This window comes from Loxodonta africana, chromosome 8, assembly GCF_030014295.1.
Source record: "Loxodonta africana isolate mLoxAfr1 chromosome 8, mLoxAfr1.hap2, whole genome shotgun sequence".
NCBI lineage: Eukaryota > Metazoa > Chordata > Mammalia > Proboscidea > Elephantidae > Loxodonta > Loxodonta africana.
In genome coordinates this window covers 123,415,628-123,438,660 of record NC_087349.1, presented here as the reverse complement: position 1 = coordinate 123,438,660, position 23,033 = coordinate 123,415,628, and the positions used below count along the sequence as shown (strand labels likewise).

At 40.0% G+C, this 23,033-nt stretch overlaps 1 protein-coding gene across 1 annotated transcript in view; it reads right to left on the bottom strand.

The window, feature by feature from the left end:
* Positions 1-23,033, bottom strand: part of GRID1 (glutamate ionotropic receptor delta type subunit 1) — a 986,611-nt gene that overhangs the window by 201,253 nt on the left and 762,325 nt on the right. The gene's annotated exons all lie outside the window — the stretch shown is intronic.

Sequence of the window (23,033 nt, the reverse complement as noted above, 5' to 3'; positions counted from 1 at the left end):
TTTCCCTTATGTGTGTAGAAAACAAAAATAGATTACAGCATGATCCGGTATTTTAAATGAGTATTTCTTTTTGTGAGACGGTGCACATGCATGCTTAAGACAAAAAGGCAGTTATAAGTGGCTGTTTATGGCATTGGGTAGAGTAGTGGGATTACAAGGAATGGTCATCTCCTGCACTGTACAGTCCTGTAATGTTTAAATTGTTTTCCAGTGAGGAAGTTTTGCTTTTATACTCAGAAAAAACATAAAGCTGTATGTAGAAGGTGGATATAAGTTTTTGTGTGAGAGACTGACTTGATTTGTAAACTCTCACTTAAAGCACAATAAAAATTATAAATAAACAAATAAATAAAGCTATTTTCATTTCAAAACTGCATTGAATCTCGCTTATGACTGCAATGTTGATTTTGCATCTCTCTCTAATCATTTTATGTGTATTGGTTTTGTCTCTAAATAAACTGCAAGTTCCAGCAGTGGAAGTCTCTGGGGTGAGGCAGGCCTGCTGGAATTCTGCTTCTTCTACCCACAAGTTGGGGGATCTCTGGTACGTTACTTAAACTGGCCATATTCCTTCTCTGGAGGTTTCGAGCAAATAGCAGTCGTTGTCTTTGCAATACTTTATCTTTCTCACAGGTCTCTATTAGGCTCAGGCCCATACCGGCCCCTTAAGAATTATTAATTTTAATTGATTAGGATTAATGGGTCTACACACACATCATCAGAGTCTGAGGTATGATAAGATGGCCCCTGACAGTCAGACCTATGAATCCTTACACTGGAACAAACCAGCAGGTCATCTCTGAGCAGTCGGTGCCCACACTGTGTCCCCTGGGTGATGCCTGGAATCCTCTGGATGAAAGAAGCAAAACACTATTCAGGGGAGAAGGGGACAAATATGTCCTAAGCCTGGGCCATGTGTCAGCCGGGTCTGAGCCATGTGCTTATGCTCTCTCAGGGAATCCTCGTTAAACACCTGTTTATCATGGTGTTGCAGGTGTTAAAGCCAATACTCAGAGGGTAAGTAATTAGCCTGATGCTAAAAGGTGGCAATTCTTTGATCAAAACCCAAGTCCGTCTGATTGTAAACTCATCGTTCCACACTGATTCTATAACCACTGAACCATACCCCTCCTGTGCTGCTTGGAGGGAAGAGTATGCACCCCTTCCCCAAACCTACTCTTCCTGCCTTGTCTTTCACTTAGAGGAACTTTTCTTCTGTGCAGCCCATCTGCTAAGTTCTCCCGTGATGAAGATCATCCCACTGTCCTCCCACCCTCACCCTCCACACCCACTCACTCACCATTCTCTTTATTTAACTTCCTTAATGACCATCAATTGCTCATCTGAAAGTTCAAGCTCAAGATGAATAAAATTAAAACAAGTCCACAAGATCCAAAGTACTACCTTGAGTATGTCCCACCTGAATTTAGAGACCATTTCAAGAACAGATTTGACTCACTGACACAATGAACACTAATGACTAAAGATTAGACAAGTTGTGGGATGATATCGAGGCCATCATACATGAAAAAAGCAAAAGGACATTAAAAAGACAAGAAAGAAATGATCAAAATGGATGTCAGAAGAGACTCTGAAACTTACTCTTGAAAGTAGAGGAGCTAAAATGAATGGAAGAAATGATGAAGTAAAAGACCTGAACAGAAAATTTCAAAGGGCAGCTCAAGAAAACAAAGTATTATAATATAATGTGCAAAGCCCTGGAGTTAGAAAACAAAAAGAAAAGAACATACTCAACATTTCGCAAGCTGAAAGAACTGAAGAAAAATTTCAAGCCTTGAGTTGCAATATTGAAGGATTCATTGGGTAAAATATTGAATGACATAGGAGGCATCGAAAGAAGATAGAAAGAATACACAGAGTCACTGTACCAAAAAGAATTGGGCAACTTTCAACCATTTCAGGAGGTAGCATATGATCAAGAGCCAATCATATGCTAAAGGAACTGAAAGAAGAAGTCCAAGATAGCATGAGTGAAAAACAAGGCTTCAGGAACTGACAGAAGAGCAATGGAGATGTTTCAACAAATGGATGGAATGCTGGAAATACTTACTTGCCTGCGCCAAGAAATTTTGAAGACAGCTACCTGGTCAACCAACCGGAAAAGATCCATATTTGTGCCCATTCCAAAGAAAGGTTATCCAACAGAATACAAAAATTATAAAAAAAAAAAAAATTTTTTTAATTATCAAACATTACCATTAATATCATGCACAAAGAAATTTTTGCTGAAGATAATTCAAAAACGATTGCAGCAGTACATCAACAGGGAACTGTCAGAAATTCAAGCCAGATTCAGAAGAGGACATGGAACAAGGGATATCATTGCTGATGTCAGATGGATCCTGGCTGAAAGCAGAGAATACCAGAAGGATGTTTGCCTGTGTTTTATTGTCTGTGCAAAGGCATTTGACTGTGTGGATCATAACAAATTATGGATAACACTGAGAAGAATGGGAATTCCAGAACACTTAACTGTGCTCAAGCAGAACTTGTACATAGACCAAGAGGCAGTCATTTGAACAGACCAAGGGGTTTAAAATCAGAAAAGGTGTGCATCAGGGTTGTATCCTTTCAGTACCTTTCAGTATACTTATTCAATCTGTATGCTGAGCAAATAATTTAAGAAGCTAGACTATATGAGGAAAAACATGGTATCAGGATTGGAGGAAGACTAATTAACAACCTTGCTTGCTGAAAGCAAAGAAGACTTGAAGTACTTACTGATAAGGATCAAAGACAACAGCCTTCAGTATAGATTATACATGAACATAAAGAAAACAAAAATTCTTACAACTGGACTAATAAGCAACATCATGACAGTCCAAAAACCATACCCATTGCTGTTGAGTTGATTCTGACTCATAGCGACACATTAGAACAGAGCAGCATTGTCCATTGGGTTTCCAAGACAGTAATCTTTGTGGAGACAGATTGCCACATCTTTCTCTCATGGAGCAGCTGGTGGGTTTGAACTGCTGACCTTTGGGTTAGCGGCTGAGTGCTTAACCACTGATCCACCAGGGCTCCCTTTTTACATCATGATAAATGGAGAAAATATTGAAGTTGTCAAAAACCAAAACCAAACCCACTGCCGTAGAGTCGATTCTGACTCATAGTGACCCTATAGGACAGGGTAGAACTCCCCATAGAGTTTCCAAGGAGCACCTAGCAGATTCGAACTGCTTGGTTAGCAGCCATAGCACTTAACCATTACGCCACCAGGGTTTCCTTGAAGTTGTCAAGGATTCCTTTTTACTTGGACCCCAATCAATGGAAGCAGCAGTCAAGAAATCAAATATGCTGCAAAAAATCTCTTTAAAGTGTTAAAAAGCAAAGATGTCATTTTGAGGACTAAGGTGTGCCTGACCTAAGCCACGGTATTTTCAATCACTTCATATGCATTCGAAAGCTAAACAATGAATAAGGAAGACTGAAGAAGAGTTGATGCCTTTGAATTACTGTCTTGGCAAAGATTATTTAATACACCATGGACTATAAACAAATGGACAAATGTGTCTTGGAAGAAGTACAGCCAGGATGCTCCTTAGAAATGAGGATGAGGAGACTTTGTCTCTTGTACTTTGGACATGTTATTTGGAGGGATCAGCCCCTGGAGAAGGACATCATGCTTGGTAAAGTGAAGGGTCAGTGAAAGAGAGTAAGACCCTCAATGAGGTGGATTGACGCGGTAGCTGCAACAATGAGTTCAAACAAAGCAATGATTTTGAGGAAGGTACAGAACCAAGCAGTGTTTCATTCTGTTGTACGTTGCTATGAGTCAGAACTGACTCGATGGCACCTAACATCAACTACAACATCATGGGGTGTCTAGGGAAGCGGAACTTCATTTATTCACCACTGGTTGAGAAACATTTAATCTACATGGCTTGAAGTTTACTAGGAGCCTTCTGTCAGATTCCCTTAAGGAATCTAAGGGCTGTGCGAGTAGAAGAAATCAAGACCCCAAGCCATCTGCTCAACGCTCAGATCTACAGAGAATTTTTTTGTTTGGGTCAGAGTAGCAATCTCACATTCTGCCCTGGTCCAGTTGTAGAAACATTCAAGTTCCCACGTACTGAGTCAGGCAGTTGAAGGGAATTCAGGTTCTGGTCTGTGATGTGCCCAGCACTGAGCCTCCTCTGACCAGGAAGTAGGTGCATGGGTAACATAGCAACCCAAGTTTAACATGGCATGGGATACCCCTTGCAGAGCATTGCCCTGTATCAAGTGGGGTGGGGATGTGAAGCAAGAAAGAATCATCATGCTTACTCTTGAAGGGGGGGAATGCAGGGGTCTGCGCCAGTCTCTATGGAAGAGTCAGAGTTAAAAAAAAAACTTGTTGTGAGGATCTCTTTGAGCTTCCTAGGTGGCAGCTGCAAGATCAGGTCTCTTCTAGGAGACACATGAAAATGTAAGCTCCAGGTGTGAGATGGAGACAAGCAAGATGGATGCTTTGGATATGAGTACAACCCAGGGAACTACATGAGATTACTATGGAACTGGGAAGATGAAACTGCTCAGAGTAGGAGAGATTAGGATTTAGCCATTCTCTTAGTTATTTAGTGCTGCTATAACAGAAGTTTATTCTTTCACAGTTTAAGAGGCTAGAAGTTTGAATTCACGGCACAAGCTCCAGGTGAAGACTTCTTTTTCTCTGTTTGCTCTGGGGAAAGATCCTTGTCGTTAATCTTTATCTGGTCTAGGAGCTTCTCAGAGCAGTGACTGTGGGTCCAAAGGACACACTCCACTCCTGGCTCTTATTTCTTGACGGTAAAACGTCCCTGTCCTCTCTGCTCACTTCTCTCTTTTATATCTCAAAAGAGATTGACTCAAGATACAAACTAATCCTGTAGATTGGGTCCGGTCTCATTAACACAACTGCCATTAATCCTGCCTCAATAACATCATAGAGGCTAGGACCTACAATACATACATAATAACACCAGGTCACAAAAGGGAGGACAACCACACAACACTGAGAATCACCGTGTAGCCAAGTCGACACACATTTTGGGGGGACACAATTCAATCCACAACAGCCATTAATTTGGATTCTGAAAGGAGATTTTATGTCTGAACCCTAGCTTGCGGAGGAGATCCACTAGCGGCGTGACAACCTACTGCCTCTGTTGTCGCTCATGTCCATTCCAGTTTTGGCTTCCTAATGGGTCTGATATCCCAGTGTCCTGACCTTTTTCTTTTTTAAAATATTAAAGCTGATCTCAGTGCTCCTCTGCTTAAAACCTTTTATTGGCTCCCAGTGACTTCTGGGTATAATGCAAATCCCAGGCACAAATCTCTAAGCACTAAAAAAAGAAAAAAAAAGCACTAGGTGACCAGTAATCCGGCTGCTCTTTACTATCTTCACTGCCCATGCGACACTCCAGACATGTAGCTTCTTTCATTTTGCAGAACACATCACACTGTCATCTATGGGCCATCTCCTTTCCCTAAAACACTGTCCTCTTCCTTTGTTCTCTGATTCCTAGTCATCCTTTGAAGATCATTCTTGAGGTTCTTCCTTGCACCCTAAGAGTAGTGTGCTCCTCCAGGAATTCCACAGCACTTTGGCCTTAACTCTCTTAAAAAAAAAAAGGTGCTTATCACAAGACACAATTCCATGTCTATCTAGTCACAAAATACACACTAAATACCTTTGAAATCAGGGGCTATATTGCCTTTGTTGTTGACTCACTCAATAAAATTTTATTAGAAATTTAATAAAATTGATCATCCCCTGGGCACTTCCTCATTAACTGGCTGAAATTCCATGCCCTCCTTACACTCTAGTTCCCAGATCACATCTCATATCTGAAGAGCCGCAGAAACCTTTCTCACTTGGCACTGATTCATTTATGATGGTTGAAAATGCCTAGGCTGTATTTTCTTTTTTGCATGAATTTATTTTGAAAACTTACTTTAAGACAGCTAGTCATGAAACAGCATCAAAAAATTCAATGATTCTAAATGACATTTTAAAAAGCCTATGTCTTCACTTTGTTACAGAGTGTGATCTATGGACCAGGAGCGTCAGAATTAACCAGAAACTTGGTGGGATCACAGACTCTTGGTTCTCCTCATGTCTACTGAATACACACTTGCATTGTAACATGATTTTCAGGTAATGCAGTGGCACAGTAACGTTTCTTCCTTTATTTCTTGCCTAGACCTTTTATGAACTACCTCACTTGTCACTCTAATTCTTCTCTTAGCCATTTCCTACTAATCTCCACTCAGCAGGCAGGGTTTTCTTTATTTTCGTATTCTCTAAATGAAAACTGTTTTATGTCATTCTCTTTCTTAAAAATCTCAAGTGGTTTTCTGTTGAACCTGGATTAAAAATCAGATTCGTTTTATGGTCTGTGAGACCCCACTAGACCTGGCCCATGCCTATCCTTCAACCTCATCTCAGGCCACTCTTTCCACCTTACTCACTCCAGTGGCCTTCCTTGAAATACTCAGTCTCAGGTCTTTCTTACCTAATCTTACCTTGTTGTTGTTGTTATTGTTGTTAGGTGCCGTTGAGTTGGTTCCGACTCATAGCGACCCTATGTACAACAGAACAAAACACTGCCTGGTCTTGTGCCATCCTTACAATCGTTGTTATACTTAAGCTCATTGTTGCAGCCACTGTGTCAGCCCACCTTGTTGAGGGTCTTCCTCTTTTCTGCTGACCCTCTACTTTGCCAAGCATGATGTCCTTCTCCAGGGACTGATCCCTCCTGACAACACGTCCAAGGTATGCAAGATGCAGACTCGCCATCCTTGCCTCTAAGGAGCATTCTGGTTGTCCTTCTTCCAAGACAGATTTGTTTGTTCTTTTGGCAGTCCACGGTATATTCAATATTCTTCGCCAACACCACAATTCAAAGGCATCAATTCTTCTTCGGTCTTCCTTATTCATTGTCCAGCTTTCACATGCATACGATGTGATTGAAAATACCATGGCTTGGGTCAGGCGTGCCTTAGTCTTCAAGGTGACATCTTTGCTCTTCAACACTTTAAAGAGGTCCTTTGCAGCAGATTTACCCAATGCAACGCGTCTCTTGATTTCTCGAGTGCTGCTTCCATGGCTGTTGATTGCAGACCCGAGTAAAACGAAATCCTTGACAACTTCAATCTTTTTTCCATTTATCATGATGTTGCTCATTGGTCCAGTTATGAGGATTTTTGTTTTCTTTACGTTGAGGTGCAATCCATACTGAAAGCTGTGGTCTTTGATCTTCATTGGTAAGTGCTTCAAGGCCTTTTCACTTTAAGCAAGTAAGGCTGTGTTATCTGCATAATGCAGGTTAATGAGTCTTCCTCCAATCCTGATGCCCCGCTCTTCTTCATATAGTCCAGCTTCTCCTATTATTTGGTCAGCATACAAACTGAATAGGTGTGGTGAAAGAATACAACCCTGACACACACCTTTCCTGACTTTAAACCAACCAGTAGCCTCTTGTTCTGTCCCAACAGCTGCCTCTTGATCTATGGAAAGGTTCCTCATGAGCACAATTAAGTGTTCTGGAATTCCCATTCTTTGCAATGTTATCTATAATTTCTTATGATCCATACAGCCGAATGCCTTTGCATAGTCAATAAAACACTGGTAAACATCCTTCTGGTATTCTCTACTTTCAACCAGGATCCATCTTACATCAGCAACAATATCCCTAGTTCCACATCCTCTTCTGAAACCAGCCTGAATTTCTGCCAGTTCCCTGTCGATATACTGCTGTAGCCGTTTTGAATGATCTTCAGCAAAATTTTGCTTGTGTGTGATATTAATGATATTGTTCTATAATTTTCACATTTGGTTGGATCACCTTTCTTTGGAATAGGCATAAATATGGTTCTCTTCCAATCAGTTGGCCAGGAAGCTGTCTTCCATATTTCTTGGCATAGATGAGTGAGCACCTCTAGTGCTGCATCTGTTTGCTGAAACTTCTCAGTTGAGATTCCATCAATTCCTGGAGGCTTGTTTTTCACCAATGCCTTCAGAGCAGCTTGGGCTTCTTCCTTCAGTACCATTGGTTCCTGCTCATATGCTACCTCTTGGCATGGTTGAACATCGACTAATTCTTTTTGGTATAATGACTCTGTATATTCCTTCCATCTTCTTTTGATGCTTCCTGCATCATTTAATATTTTCCCCATAGAATTCTTCACTATTGCAACTCGAGACTTGAAGTTTTTCTTCAGTTCTTTCAGCTTGAGAAACGCCGAGTGTGTTCTTCCCTTTTGGTTTTCCATCTCCAGCTCTTTGCACATGTCATTATAATACTTTACTTTGTCTTCTCGAGCCACCCTTTGAAATCTTCTGTTCAGTTCTTTTACTTCATCAATTCTTCCTTTTGCTTTAGCTGTTTGATGTTCGAGAGCAAGTTTCAGAGTCTCCTCTGACATCCACCTTGGTCTTTTCTTTCTTTCCTGTCTTTTCAATGACCTCTTCCCTTCTTCATGGACGATGTCCTTGATGTCATTCCGCAACTCGTCTGGTCTTCGGTCACTAGTGTTCAATGCATCAAATCTATTCTTCAGATGGTCTCTAAATTCAGGTGGATTACACTCAAGGTCATATTTTGGCTCTCATGGACTTGCTCTGCTTTTCTTCAGTTTCAGCTTGAACTTGCATATGAGCAGTTGATGGTCTATTCTACGGTCGGCCCCTGGCCTATGTTCTGACTGATGATATTGAGCTTTTCCATTGTCTCTTTCCACAGATGTAGTCAATTGATTTCTGTATGTTCCATCTGGTGAGGTCCACATGTATAGTCACTGTTTATGTTGGTGAAAGAAGGTATTGCAATGAAGAAGTCGTTGGTCTTGCAAAATTCTATCATTCGATCTCCAGCATTGCTTCTATCACCAAGGCCATATTTTCTAACCAATGACCCTTCTTCTTTGTTTCCAACTTTCACATTCCAATCACCAGTAATTATCAATGCATCTTGATTGCAAGTTCGATCAATTTCAGACTGCAGCAGCTGATAAAAATCTATTTTTTCATCTTTGGCCCTAGTGATTGGTGCGTAAATTTGAATAATAGTCATATTAACTGGTCTTCCTTGTAGGCATATGGATATTATCCTATCACTGACAGCATCGTACTTCAGGATAGATCTTGAAATGTTCTTTTTGGCGAATGCAACACCATTCTTCTCAAGTTGTCATTCCCAGCATAGTAGACTATATGATTGTCTGATTCAAAATGGCCAATACCAGTCCATTTTAGCTCACTAATGCCTAGGATATCGACGTTTATGCGTTCCATTTCATTTTTGACGATTTCCAATTTTCCTAGATTCATACTTCGTACATTCCAGGTTCCGATTATTAATGGATGTTTGCAGCTGTTTCTTCTCATTTTGAGTTGTGCCACATTAGCAAATGAAGGTCCCAAAAGCTTTACTCTATCCACATCATTAAGGTCAACTCTACTTTGAGGAGGCAGCTCTTCCCCAGTCATCTGTTGAGTGCCTTCCAACCTGAGGACTCATCTTCCACCACTATATCAGACAATGTTCTGCTGTTATTCATAAGGTTGTCACTGGTTAATGCTTTTCAGAAGTAGACTGCCGGGTCCTTCTTCCTAGTCTGTCTTAGTCTGGAAGGTCAGCTGAAACCTGTCCTCCATGGGTGACCCTGTTGGTATCTGAATAACAGTGGCATAGCTTCCAGCATCACAGCAACATGCAAGCCCCCGCAGGATGGCAAACTGACAGACACATGGGGGGAACTTACCTTAGGAAATTTATTTACATCCTTTACTTTGCCAGGTAATTCTTTTTTTTTTTTTTTTGCATTTGGTTGAGTCTCTCTCTCTTTTTTTTTTTTTTTTGGTGCTAAATTATATGTAACAAAAGATTTGCCATTTCATCATTCCTCACATATACAATTCAGTGCATTAACAATGTTTATATTGTTGTTCAACCACGGCCATTTTCTATTTCCAAATATTTACATCATTCTCAAAAGAACCTCAGGGTTCTTTAAGCAATGAGTCTGCCCTTCCCCCCTCCTTCCCATCTTTCCCTGGTAACCACCAATAATTTTTTTCTATCACTTGCCTATTCTAGACGTTTCATGTAAGTTGGATCATACAATATTTGTCCTTTTGTGACTGATTTATTTCACTTAGCATAATGTTTTCAAGGTTCATCATTAATGTAATATGCATCAGGACTTCATTTCTCTTCATGGCTTAGTAATATTCCACTGTATGTATATACCACATTTTGTGTATTCATTCATGTGTTGATGGACATTTATATTTTTTCCACCTTTTGGCTTTTGTGAATAGTACCGCAATGAATATTAGTGTATACAAGTATCTCTTTGTATTCCTACTTTCATTTTTTTCCATTCCACCTAGGAGTGGAATTGCTAGATCACATGGTAATTCTGAAGGACCCCTGGTGGTACATTAGTTAAAGCACTCAGCTGCTAACTGAAAACTCATTAGTTGGAACCCACCAGTCACTCCATGAGAGAAAGATGAAGCAGTCTGCTTCTGTAAATATTACCGCCTTGGAAACTCCATGGGGCCATTCTACTCTATCTTATAGGGTTGCTATGAATCAGAGTCAACTCAACAGCAACCCGGTTTAGTTTTTTTGGTTTTGGATTATGGTAATTTTATGTTAAACTCTTCAAGGAACTGCCAAACTGTTTTTCGCAACGGTCATACTATTTTACAATCCCACCAGCATTACCTGGTAATTCTTATCTCTTCCCCTCATATCACATGGCTGGTTCTTTCGCATCTCTTAGGTCTAACCTGATGAGTCATCTTCTTAGTAAAGCCTCTGTATATCATGTTTCTGAAATACTCTTAATATTTTCTTCATAGCTTTCAATAGCATAATTGTTAAAATTATCCTCCATGGTAGAGATTACCTCTGTTTTGCTGACCACTGTATATTCTACATGTAGCACAATTTATGGACATACTAAAAACCAAACACCAAAACCACTGCCTTTGAGTTAATTCCAACTCATAGTGACCGAACAGGACACAACAGAACTGCTCCACAGGGTTTCCAAGGATGTAATCTTTATGGAAGCAGACTGCCACATCTTTCTCCAGTGCAGCGGCTGGTAAGTTCAAATCGTCGACCTACTGGTTAGCAGAAGAGCACTTAACCACTGCCCCACCAGGGCTCCTTTAGTGGCACATAGCACACATTTGACAAATATTTGCTGAATAAACAATAAATTAATGAATAAGTTGCTGCTAGGGAGTTTTTGTTTTTTGTTTTTTTTTTAGGGAGTAGCAAATTTTGTCTGTAAAGACAGTAAATATTTTAGGCATCCGAAATCTTATAGTCTCTATGGCAACTACTCGACTCTGCCGTTTTAGTGTGAAAGCAGCCAAATGATGTGGCTTTGCTCCAATAAACTTTATCTGCAAAACAGGTGGCAGGTCAGATTTTACCAGAGAGGCACAGTTGGTTGATCTCTGAGAGTCAATGCCTATATTTCTATTGCTGTCTAGAATGTTTCCCCTCCAACTGCACTTTTCAAAACACAACCTTCTTTCAAGGCAAGTTTTCAGGAAGCCCCACTTCTCCCTTTAACCAGAGTGCCAAGTCCTTCCTTGATCTGGAAAGCACTCTGCTGGTCCCTTTTTCTTTCTTTCTTTTTTTTTCCCCCTTCCTTTCTGACCAGCTCTCTAAATTTGCCTCCCAGGGAACACAGGCATATGCACCAGCCCCTACGAGTGCCCTCACTATCTGGACGGTGGTGAGATGTGGAAACCAGAACAGGATCAGGGTTCTTGCTGAGAGTCCAAATTCTGATTTCTGTATTTGAGTTTTCTAGTGTCTCACTGGAAACCCTGGTGGCATAGTGGTTAAGTGCTACGGCTGCTAACCAAAGGGTCGGCAGTTCAAATCCACCCGGCGCTCCTTGGAAACTCTATGGGTCAGTTCTACTCTGTCCTATAGGGTCGCTATGAGTCGGAATCGACTCGAGGGCACTGGGTTTGTTTTTTTTGGCTTAGTGTCTCATTTATTTTTCACCATGTCTATCTAAATTCTTTCTCACCCTGGGTCACTAAGCTAATTTAAATGGATGACCTAAGAAGTCTTTATAGACTGAGTCACAGCCTGGGGACTTCTTTTTTTTAATTGTTTTGTTACATTGGCCACCAAACCCACCATATGTCAACACTCTCCCTTCGCTACCCCAAGCCCCCAACCACCAGCCCTCCTGTCCCCTCCTGCCCTCCAGTCCCATTTGTTTCTTTTTGTGTGTAAAACTTTTCATGAGTTTTTATAGTAGTGGTCTCATACAATGTTTGTCCTTTTGTGATTAACTTATTTTACTCAGCATAATGCCCTCCAGATTCATCCATGTTGTGAGATGCTTCTTTATTGTTGTGTAGTACTCCATTGTGTGTATTTACAATAGTTTGTTTATCCATTCATCTGTTGATGGGCATCTAGGTTGTTTCCATTTTTTTGCTATTGTGAACAATGCAGCGGTGAACACGGGTGTGCATATGTCTATTCATATGATGGCTCTTATTTCTCTAGGGTATATTCCTAGGAGTGGGATTGCTGGCTCATACAGTATTTCTATTTCTAGCTTTCTATGGAAGCCCCATATCGTTTTCCAAAATTGTTGTACCATTTTGCATTCCCACCAGCAGTGCATATGAGTTCCAACATCCCCACAGCCTCTCCAATATTTGTTATTTACTGGTTTTTTTTGATTAGTACCAGTAATGCCTGAGTGAGATGGTATCTCATTATGGTTTTGATTTGCATTTCTCTAGTGGATAGTGGATAGTGATTCTGAGCATTTCCTCAGGTGTCTGTTGGCTGCTTGAATGTCTTCTTTGGTGAAGCGTCTGTTCATTTCCTTTGCCCATTTTTAAACTGGATTATTTGTCTTTTTGTTTTAGAGGTGTAGGTTTTTCCCGTCGATTTTAGAGATTAGAACTTTGTTGGATTTGTCATAGCCAAAAAAAATTTTCCCAGTCTGTAGGTTCTCTTTTTAATCTCTTGGTGAAGTCTTTTGATGAGCATAAGTGTTTAATTTTTAGAAGATCCCAGTTATCTGGCTTATCTTATAGAGTTTATGTGTTATTAGTTATGGTTTGTATCCTGTTAATGATCTTATTTTTTCTTCTAAGATCTTTTTAGTTTTTGGTTTTATATTTAGGTCTTTGATCCATTTTGAATTAGTTTTTGTGTATGGTGTGAGGTCTGAGTCCTGTTTCATTTTTGGGGGATTGGAAATCCAGTTTTGCCAGCACCATTTGTTAAAAAGACTGTCTTTCCTCCGTTTCATGGACTTTGGGCCCTTGTCAAAGGTCAAGTGACTCTGCTGGTCCCTTTTTCATGACAGTGATCACATTCAGATTTTCCTGACAGTTTGCGTAGTGGTTTACAGTTTTTAAAGATAGCTGTGACAATATTTCCCACGCTACATGTGCTCTTCTGCAACGTGACTTTGCCCCCTCTCTTACGTAGTGATTTTGCTTGACTGTCGAGCCTCAGTTAGAAAAGGCCATGTAGTTTTTTTATGGTTCCCTTGGGATACATAGGTTTCTCAGCGCTGGCAATATTGATATTTTGGGCAGACAGTTCTTTGTGGAGGGGTGCTGTCCTGCGCATTGTTCGATGTTTAGTGGCATGCCTGACATGTCAATAGCATCACCCCAGTGTGACAACCAAAAATGTCTCCAAATATTGTCAAGTTGTCCCCATTGAGAACCACTTATCTAAGAGAAGCCAACTGTCACGTAAAAAGTCCAAAAGCCATGAAGCCACCATGCTGGGGAGAGCACATGCAGGCATTCTGGTCAACGGTCCCAGATTAGTCCTGCCTTCCAATTACCCCTGCCAAAGCACTATCTAAGTGAGTGGTCCCAACTTGGAACCTTAAGACCAGACCATCAACCAGCTGAGTACCATCACACGACCTGAGTTAACATCCTTGTTCAAATTTCTGACATACAGAAGCTATTAGATATAGTAACAATAAACTGTTGTTGTTTTATAATACTAAATACTAAACTTGGGGTATTTGTTATGCAGCAATAGTAATTTGAACACAATTTGGAAATTGGAAATATGATGTCACTGTGGAGCTATGGAGCCCTGGTAGTGCAGTGGTTAAGACCTATGGCTGCTAACCAAAAGGTTGGTGGTTCGAATCTGCCAGCTGCTCCTTGGAAACCCTATGAGGCAGTTCTACTCTGTCCTATATGTTTGCTATGTGTTAGAATCAACTTGACGGCAAAGGGCTTGGTTTGTTTTTCTAATAAGAGAAATGTGAATCAAAATCGACTAGACAGCAACGTTTTCGTTTGTTTGTTTTTTAATAATATAAATATAAAATATAGAAATCAGCTTCAGGACTGCATAGCAGGAAGAAGCTGGAAGGGCTTTAAGGAGAATTTTAGTGGAAGCAAAATATGCCTCAAGGCGATTGGAGAGTGAGAAAAATATGAATAGAAGCTAGAGGAAAAAAGGATACCCTTATTATGCAGTGACACAAAATTCGACAAAACTCACCTGCAGTAATATGTAAAATAGAAAATCTATTTAATAAACTGAAAGATCTAGCTAAGAAGTTTTCCAAGTAGAACTTTGCAGGGTCCTATGGTTTCTTTTAGCTGCATGATATAAAATATGGGTAAAGTTGAACTAAAAAAGGGACTATTCTGTTTTCGAGCAGAATTCAGAGAAAATAAAAAAGAAGGCAAGGTTTGTTGGATTCAAAACCAGAACTATTTCTCCGTCACTAAATTGTACACGTAAAAAAAAAAAAAAGTTAAATGGCAAATGTTTTGTTACATACATATATATTTACTAAAAAAATAAATAAGTAATTTTTTTTTTCACTCGTCCTCCTTCCCAATCTCTTCTAGCAGAAACTCTCAAAATGAGAGGTCATCAGTGCAAAGATCAATCTAGCTGATGCCCAGACAATGTAGGCCCATTAAATCAAAGATGGGACTGTAAAATGCTTTTCTAAGACCTCAGAAATATTTAAGGTTGTACCTTGTAGATCCTTTCAAGGAGACAAAAGCCTTTCTGCGGTCTTTGAAGCATGCCTCACAGATCATCTCTGTTAGGCTATAGGGCTTCTATAAATCGCTATCAGCCAATTAGGAAGCCCAAGGTAGAGAAGAGCTTATCTAAATAAAAATTTTAGGTGTGGCTTTCATCTAATGAAGTAAACAATCAAACAGCTTAATAGAAAACCCCTACATTTTTAAAAAGAATTTTAGTGGCAGAAGCACAATCAGGTTAGACTAAAAGGGACATAGAGAATTCAAAATAAAAGGCAGTTTTTAGATCCCTGAACTTCTACGGGCAGGAAGAAGCTGAAAAAACTATTCAGCTGCAAACAGAATCTACTTTTGTTGGAAAACTAAAGATGACTTAGAAAGGAGAAACAAGAGCTCAGAAGGTAGAGCCAAGAGATACAGAGAATCATTCCCAAGAAGCAGTACCACGCCCAAATCAAGGAACTAGTGACATGAGTCCAGCTGGATATCAGAATTGGCATGGACTACTGATCGCTAGGTGCCACCTATCTCCCACTTCCTTAATGGACAGGACTGTTCATCGCGGTTGTCCTATACCTATCTTGTCTTCGTATATTGAGTACACGGGGGTCAGATAACTTGTCTATTTAGATTACAGGTCTTCGGATTGAGAAAAACTATGATTCACTAGTACCTTGACCTGATTTTGAAGATAAGATTGCGGCCTTTGAGTTGATATCACAGTGAAATGAGGCTGAAGATTTTGAGGGAGGAGGCGAGTGTATTTTTCATTTGGGAGGGATGTGAATTGTGGCCAGAGGGCGGACCGTGGCCAGTCGTATCTTCCAAACATAGGAACAATACCATTCATCTCATATGCTCTTCTTTGGTGACCTTTCACTCCACCACCAACATGTGGACCCTAGTTGCCTTCCCCAACCCTCGAAGCTGGCCTGGTTTATTTAATTATAAATTGTAGTGAAAGTGACACTGCTGACTTCTGAGGCTATGTTACAAAAGGCCCTGCAACACTCACCTAGTTCTCTTGTGGCACTTTCTCCGGGAGAAGCCAGCGCCATGTAAGAAATCAAAAAGCCCAAAGACCACCATGCGCAAGAGGCCACATGTAGGTGCCCTCGCAGACAGTTCCAGAGGAGTTCAGCCTTCCAGCAAGCCCCACAAAGAGCCAGATGTGCGAGTGAAGCTGCTTCAGACCCTCCAGACTGGCCTATCTGCCAGGTAAGCAGAACTAAGTGACCCCTTAGTTGACTAAGTTGATGCTACAGAGAGCAAAAGATCACCCAGCCAAGCCCTGCTCAAAGCCCTGACCGGTAGAATCTGTGAAATGAAATAAAATGGATGCTTTTTTAAACCACTAAGTTTTGGAGTAGTTTATTATGAATCAATAGCAATAGTTTCTCATGCATTTGTCCTCATAAACCTCTTAAAAGCATAAAAAAAAAAAGCATAGCTATGTTTTATTCCTCTCTATATTCCCCGTGGAGTCTCTGGATGACGCAAATGGTTAATGCGCTTAGCTGCTAACTGAACAGTTGGAGGTTTGAGTCCACCTAACGGTACCTCGGAAAAAACATCTCGTGATCTACTTTGGAAACGTCAGCCACTGAAAATCCTATGGAGCACAGTTTTACTCTGACACATACGGGGTTGCTATGATTCAGAAACAACTTGATGGTGACTGGTATGTTCCTCACAGCACCTAAAATAATGCCTCCCATACAGTAGATAGGCTTGTTTACATTCTGCAAAGTGATATCACACTCAGTATCTCATCTGAGTGCCACCAACTCTTTGTGAGTTAAGTAGAGAAGAATTATTATCTTTAATTTTGCCTCTGGAGAAACTGAGGCTCAGAGGGGTTAAATCATGGTGCGTGTCTAATGAATTGTCCAATGAGGCTGAAAATTCAGGAGTTCTGAATCCAAGTCCACAGGACTATCCTCTTAAAATGCAACCTATGTACACAATAGGGTCTCTATACGTATTTAATTATTTAGTAAAGGAAGAAGAAAAGAAGGGATAGAAGGAGAAAGGGAAAAAGGAAAGAAAAACTGCCCCAAGGACTTTAATTTCCATAGTGGTGGAATTTCATCTAACCTCAGTGTCATCCCTGATTCTTCTCTTTTCCTCGCTTCCCACGTACACGCCCTCTGCTAGTCATAAACCAAAACCAAACCAAACCCATTGCAATAGAGTCGATTTTGACTCACAGTGACCCTATAGGACAGAGTAGAACTGCCCCATACAGTTTGCAAGGAGTGCCTGGTGGATTCAAACTGCTGACCTTTTGATTAGCAGCCACAGCTCTTAAATACTATGCTACCAGGGTTTCCCTGCTAGTCATATTGGCTCTATTTCTGAAATATATCTTGACACTAAACCATCTCTCTTGCAACTTACCGAATCACAGCCACCATTAGCATTTGGCTCATTGAAACTCCTTCATCACCCATATCCCTATCTTCACTGTGCCCCTATGTGGTACAGACATTTACTGTTCGTCAAATATTGATATGCCCCCCTACACTTCTCAGCCTCATTTCAGTTAGGTTGGGGCTACGTGACTGAATTATAACAAAAGGGATTTACACTTCCGGTCCAGAGCACATAAGAGTTTGTGTGGTTATCTTTCAATCTCTTCTCTTTAGTGGCAACCATGGAAGTCACATGTTGATAGGATAGAGTCACAAGATAGTTGTCATTTGGATCTGTGACTCACTGCATGGAGACGATATTCCCTAGTAAAAAACTCAACCACATCAAGATTTGTGTGAACAAAAAATAAACCATTATTGTGCTAAGCCTCTGACATTTTAGAGCTATTTGTTCCATAGCGTGGTCTAGGCCATCCTGACCATAGCCCATCCCTCACAAAGCAGTCAGAGCGACATTTCAGAAACAGAAATCATGTCACATCACTGCTTGATGTAAAATGTTCCCTCATCACCAGTTTCAAATAAATCCAAACTCCTAGGCATGACTTAGAACATTCTACGTGATCTGACCCTTGCTTAGCTCTCTAAACACATTCTGCCACTTCCACTTAGTTATCTAAAACAGCCACACTGGCCTTCTGTCTGGTCCTCAGACATTCTAACATTATTCCCAGTTTAGACCCTTGTACGACACTTCTCTTTACGACAAGAGCTTCTTCAAGGACTAGGCCTACTCTTACTTGGCTTCTGATCGATCGGTCATCAGTTTCTCTAAGGGATTCCTTGTCGATCTTAAGTGGACTCTCTTACTAAGTCCTTGTCTATTCTCTTTACCCATCTCATTTTTTTTTCATAGAATGTCTTGCTATCTGAAATTATCCTGCTTATTTAACTATTTATATGTTAACTTCTATATATTTGTTGTCTACATTTTCCCACTAGAATATAAGCTGCGTGAAGACAGAGTGTTTTTTGTCCTGTTCTCAACTATACCCTCAGCGTGTATTAAAATGCCTGGCACAGAGTTGTTATTGTTACCAGCTGCCGTGGAGTTGGCCCCAGACTCACGGCGACCCCATGCACAATGGAACGAAATGCTGTCTGGTCCTGCATCATCCTCATGGTTGGTTGTAGACTGGACCCTTGTGATCCATAGGGTTTTCGTTGGCTAATTTTCAGAATTAGGTCACCTGGCCTTTCTTCCTAATTGGTCTTAGCCTGGAGCCTCCACTGAAATCTGTTCAGCATCATAGCAACACATAAGCCCCCACGGACAGATAGGTGGTGGCTGTGCCTGAGGTGTATTGGCCAGGAATGGAACTGAATCTACTGCTTGGAAGGCGAAAATTCTGTCATTGAATCATCACTGCCCTAAGACATTCAATAAAAGATAATGATTATTACTATTGTTATCAAAAGTGATGCAGAATAATGTGTGCTTATTTTTATAGTTAGCCAAATCCCAACAGGAACAACTATTCCAATACAAACAGGTAACTGGGGTGTGGATCAAAGAAGGGCCCTACTATAAAGTCATATGGAGTCTTCACTCTTCCAAAATTCAGAGAAGATTCGGCTGTGCTCTGAATGACACAGCTCTTATGATCCATTTTCAGGTAAAAATGTGGACATCTGATCATCAGCTGGGACTGGTTGAAAAGGGTGCTACTCTTGAGTCAAGAACAAGGCTTCTTCCCCGGCCAAGTAGGCAGAATGCATTCCAACATAAAACATTTGAGAAATTGAAATAAAAAACAATTATGTGGACAAAGAACAAATACTTCCGCAAAAGAAAAATATGTAATTACCTGTCAAGCATGGAAATATGTTCAATCTAATAACATTAAAAGGAAAATTGTAGTAATTTACTGCTTATAAAAATATTTTAAGAGGCAAAATATCTAATGTTGATACCGGTACTGTAAAATGAAAACAGTCATAATAGAGGGTTAATTGATACTTCATGGATGGTAACTTAGCAGTATGCATCAAGAGCCTACCAAATACACCTCTTGACCTGTAACTTCAATTCTAATGAGTTTTCATAAGGAAGGAATTTGATATGTTAACAATAAAAACAAAAGTTATGCATGAAGATGACATCAAAGAACTAAATATGATAACAAAAGCAAACAAACCAAAATGGAAACCACCTAATCTATGAGAATCGTTAAGTTGTTATGGTCCACACACTGGATATAACATTATGCTGCATTAAAAACAATTGTTAGAGACTGTAAGAACGTCAGAAAATATGATCCTAAATGTTGATTTCATCTTACCTGGATCCATAATCAACGCCCATAGAAGCAGCAGTCAAGAAATCAAAGAACACAATGTATTGGTCAAATCTGCTGCAAAAGAACTTTTTAAAATGTTAAAAAAGCAAAAATGTCACTCTGAGGATCAAGGTGTGCCTGACCCAGGTCATGGTATTTTCAATTGCCTCATGTGCATGTGAAAGCTGGACAGTGAATAAGGAAGATGGAAGAAAAATTGACACCTTTAAATTATAGCATTGGCAAAGAATATTGAACATGCCATGGACTGCCAGAAGAATGAACAAATCTTTCTTGAAAGAAGTACAGCTAGAATGCTCCTCAGAAGCAAGCATGGCGAGACTTTATCTCACATACTTTGGACATGTTAACAGGGTGGATCAGTCCCTGCAGAAGGACATCATGCTTGGTAAAGTAGAGGGGCAGTGAAAAAGTGGAAGACCCTCAACAAGATGGATTGACACAGTGGCTGCAACAATGAGCTCAGTCATGAAAATGATTGTGAGGATGGTGCAGGACTGGGAGGTGTTTCCTTCTGTTATGCATATGCTTGCTATAAGATGAAACTGACTCGATGGCACCTAACAACAACAACAAATGTTGAGTAGTAATAATCAGAGGGAAATCTTGTAATTGTTGAAAAAACATTTAGTGGAAAGGGAATGCATATGTTGGTAGGTTGAAGTGAAGCTCTGGGAGAAGAGGACCGGAGATAAAGGGACATTCTAGGATGTTTACATTCTTGCAATCTCAAGACAGAAGTCAGCCTAGAATGTATTGAGATCCAACTAAATGGAGCTGAATGTCTGGCAGAGTCCAAACTGCAAAGGCACCTCTTCTGGTTGCCCTGGTTACAGGTTTCCTTCTCTTGGTAATGATATTATAAATGAGACAAGTCACATACAAATGAAGTGTACAGAGATTAGGATAAATTGAGCTTGGCTCTAGAGCTCTGCCTTTGGGCAGATCTGGGGCAGATTTTGTGTAGGGTTTGTTCAGGAGACAAAAGGTGACTTTATAAAGAGACGGCATTGTGTTCAAAATAAGAATGTACCACTGCTGAACACCAGATCTACTGACACTCCCATGGAAGTTGTCCCATCACATCAGTGAGTCCACATGGCTTCACCTGTTTAGTGTGGTGCCTTCTGTAACATGGGATAGGAAACCCCAAGAAATGGTAGAGCTTAGTCTCCTTGGTGACTTTTGGCATGAGGTTAGGTAAAAGGTGGGGAGCCAAGATCACATGATTTTAAAAAGAAGTAAAAAATGTAAATATATGTACAGTATTATAAACGTATATGTATTTACTATCATGTATGTGTAAGTAGATATATGCCATATAACATAAGGAGATGGATAGAGAGAGAGAATGAGAGATATCAAAAAATTAATGATGATTTCTTTAAGAAGTGAACTTAATGCTGAACTTTTTCTTCTTTAGAATTCAAAGCATTTTTAAGCTTTTTATAATGAACCCGGTGGCTCAGGGGTTAAGAGCTTGGCTGCTAACCAAAAATATCAGAATTTTGAATCCCCTAGCCACTTCTTGGAAACCCACCCTATAGGGCAGTTCTACTCTGTTCTGTAGTGTTGCTATGAGTCGGAATCAACTCGATGGCAACGAGGATTTTGTTTTTCTGCATGATGAGCTTGATTTGCTTTTATAATGAGAAAAGTAAAATAAACTGTAATTTTAAATAAAGACATGTTTTTAAGCAAAAAGACTGAGTGTTCACTGGCAGAGAATCCCAGTGGTATGGACTTAATATTGCCATGTCATTGACCAGTTGAATGTAAATGCCCCACATTTAAGCCAGCCAACCTACTCTAGCTGGTTCAAACAGAGCCACACTGGCCTTCCAGAAATGATCATTCTTTAATCCACATTCTTCACTGAAGCTTGGAATAGACAAACTGCAGAAAGAGTCCATGTGCCTCCTGAGTATAGCTTTATGATCCTTGTAATTGGTACAAGACCAAAGCACACACAATTCCAGCCCTTAGGACCTTTATGAGTTAGAATTGGTGGGAACACACATCCCAGGGTTGACACTAACCTCACTCTCCTGGAGACATGCTCCAGCTGGAGAAAATTCAGAAATCGAGACCTGAAAAGGCTGAGATATGAAAAACCAGCCTTAGGCTGGGAAGATCTCAAAGGCAATCTTGTGACGTGGTCACCGAATTCCCTGACCACTACACCTTCAGTAAAAGAATTTGAAGACTTTAACTGATATATGAAAGCTTATTAATAAATGATGTATGTACCAACATATTGTATACTTTACATATAAAATAGAATTTTATAAGTAGAATTACAGATGAAATAAGCTATTCCTAAATGTCTTGCCATTCTTGGTAGATCATATTTCATTAGCTAATGGTTGCCATGAGCCAGATTCCACTCGAAGGCAACCAACAACAACAACATTTTAAGACCCAATATACATTTAAGGCAAGATTCATTATTAACAACCGCAAATTTAATTTGGTATTTTAAATAGTTTTATTGATAACTTAGAATTTTTAACCATAACTGACTTCTTGTAATATCTGGAGGTATTGTCATTGTTTTAGCTCACAACATGGCTAACAGAGAGCTCACACTATGAACCAGAGACATGTACACTCAACCATCTTCATCGTGTCTGCCTTATTAGCCATTGTGAACCTTTTTTTTTTTTCTGTAAAGGTTATTTTACTAATAACTCAATAAACCCACTGTCACTGAGTCACTTCCAACCCATAGTGACCGTAAAGGACAGAGTAGAACTGCCCCATAGGGTTTTCTGAGGAGAAGCTGGTAGCTTCGAACCGCTGAACTTTTTTTTTTAGCAACCAAGCTCTTAACCACTGCGCCACAAGGGCTCCTAAATCTTTATAAGCAAACTCAAAATTTTAACTCAATAATATCCATAAGTCCTTTTTAGGGCACATTAATAACAATACAGTTTATTAAAATAAAAACTCTGACAAACTATCTGTGGTCTGAGGACCCCACTCTTCCTTTGGGGTACTCCACACCAGTACTGTCTACAGTGGAACCCGTGGACCAGTGCCAGTCCTCAAATGGTTTCAGGGCATGACAAGATAAGTAAATAAATTGAAAGTGTTTATAAACATCTAGCAATGTGACCGATTACAGTATGTATTCTAATTTAACTAAAAGAGGGAGGAGCTTATATTTTGCATGTCTTTCTCTTTTTTATTTTAGAAATCTATTTTATTGTACTTTATGAAAATATTGCTTGGTAATAGGTTAAAAATAAAAATAAGCAGTCC